The sequence below is a fragment of the Limulus polyphemus genome, unplaced genomic scaffold (genome assembly GCF_000517525.1).
Source record: "Limulus polyphemus unplaced genomic scaffold, Limulus_polyphemus-2.1.2 Scaffold556, whole genome shotgun sequence".
NCBI classification, from domain to species: domain Eukaryota; kingdom Metazoa; phylum Arthropoda; class Merostomata; order Xiphosura; family Limulidae; genus Limulus; species Limulus polyphemus.
The window spans coordinates 319,850-321,747 of NW_013666166.1; positions in this window are offsets into that span (position 1 = coordinate 319,850).

Below are 1,898 nucleotides of genomic sequence, written 5' to 3' on the forward strand. Positions count from 1 at the left end.
TTTTGTACCTGATGATGACAAAACCTTGTCGAAACGTTGTACATTTGCTGTTATGTTAAAGTTATATTAAAGTTTTTCTTCATTACCCATTCAAGCCGTCTCCAGCCATTATTAATTTATACACTGGTTCATTCCCGAGATATATTGGCCAGCGTTTCACACATTACTCGGTTTAATTTGAAATCTAAAAATAATAACTTATAGTGCTATGGTTTTTTACAGCGCTGTAAATATTGTAATAACATTAAACTACGAAAGAAAGGAGTCATTGTTTTATACATTTAAGTAACATGTTTTATACGTATGTATAAGTATTTTATACATTTTGAGGCTGACTAGCAAACAAAACGAGATCAGACACTTAGCGTCATATTCTTTAAAAAGGCGTTGTTGATACAAAACTTTCAAAATTCTATAGATTTGTGGTATTTTCAGGTACAATAATTACCTTAGAAATATATATGAATAATTGTAACTGCAATAACAGGAGGAACAGCAGGAAATGCTATGAGGAATTAAATTTGAAAGCAACGCAAATCAAATGAGACTGATGTACAAACAGTAGGCTGCTCTACTCTATAACTGTTGAGAATGGAAATTGAACGAACTGGAGGAAACCTGAATGAAATTGAGATAATTTCAAACTATATAGAGAAAACTATAGCATCTTACCTTCCAGAGGACGCTCACTATGTACATCACTTGTATTCGTTCTACAAGCGGAAATAAGTATAAGTAAAATCTGTGCACGGTTGTTCTCACTAGAGGAAATGCATGATATAACATAGCTTTTCACCCCCGTCCCACCAAACATGCTCGCCCTTTTAGTCGTGGGGGCGTTATAATGTGACGGTCAATTCGTTGGTAAAAGAGTAGCCCAAGAGTTGGCGGTGGGTGGTGAGGACTAGCTGCCTTCCTTCTAGTCTTACACTGCTAAATTAGGGGATGGTTGGCGTCAGGAAGGGCACCTGGCCGTAAAAACCCTGTCAACACCGAAAATAGCGACCCCGTATAGATACGGGAAAAAGCTACAGAAGAAGAAGTTTAAAGTAAAAGGAAAATAAACATCTGATACACATTAACACACATTAATTGGTCCAATCTTCTGTGACTAAAGAGTGGTTAGACGTACACATATAAAAACAAATAAAACCACAAAAGTTCGTTTCTCTTGATCACCAGCGAAACAAAAGATATAATTCATTTCTTTCAGATAGTATATGCGCAGTTGAAGGATACTTGTAGCTGTTTAGTATTACCTTCGAGTAGTGTAAGTTACTTTTTAATTGTTTATTGGTTTTATATAAAAGTCATTAATTTAAAACAAGACTTTTAGTTTAAATGCTTATCTTTATTTTATTTTTTTAAATAGTAGAAAATGTATGAGTAAAATCCTTAATTTAAATCTCGGTGATATTTCCAAGTTTTGTTAATTCATACAAACTAATTTTCTTTTAATAAATAAACGTATTATCGTAAAATCTTTGTTTACACAAACTTTTTTTATAGTTTTTCCTGGCTAATACATGGTGAGTAAATTTAGGTATTTCATGGTAAAGTTGCAGAATGCAAATATTATGGTTCTAAACATTCCATAACTTAAAAAATAAAGAATATATCTTTTGTTGAATTATATTCAGGATCAGTTCTAGTTATTGCAAAGATCTATCAAACATTAACTGTAACATACCTTCCTATATATATATAAAGGTTGATTACATAAGCCTGACAATGGTTGTATTGTCTTGAAATATTCTACAGTTATTCCTGTACGCTGAATCCGAAAACATATCTATTTTTGTCCATCACGTACTGATTTTTCACAAAACGATGAATGAGGATGCATATTCGTTTGACATCAATGTTCTTCCCTTTTCTTCAGTTTGTTTGTATTTTTG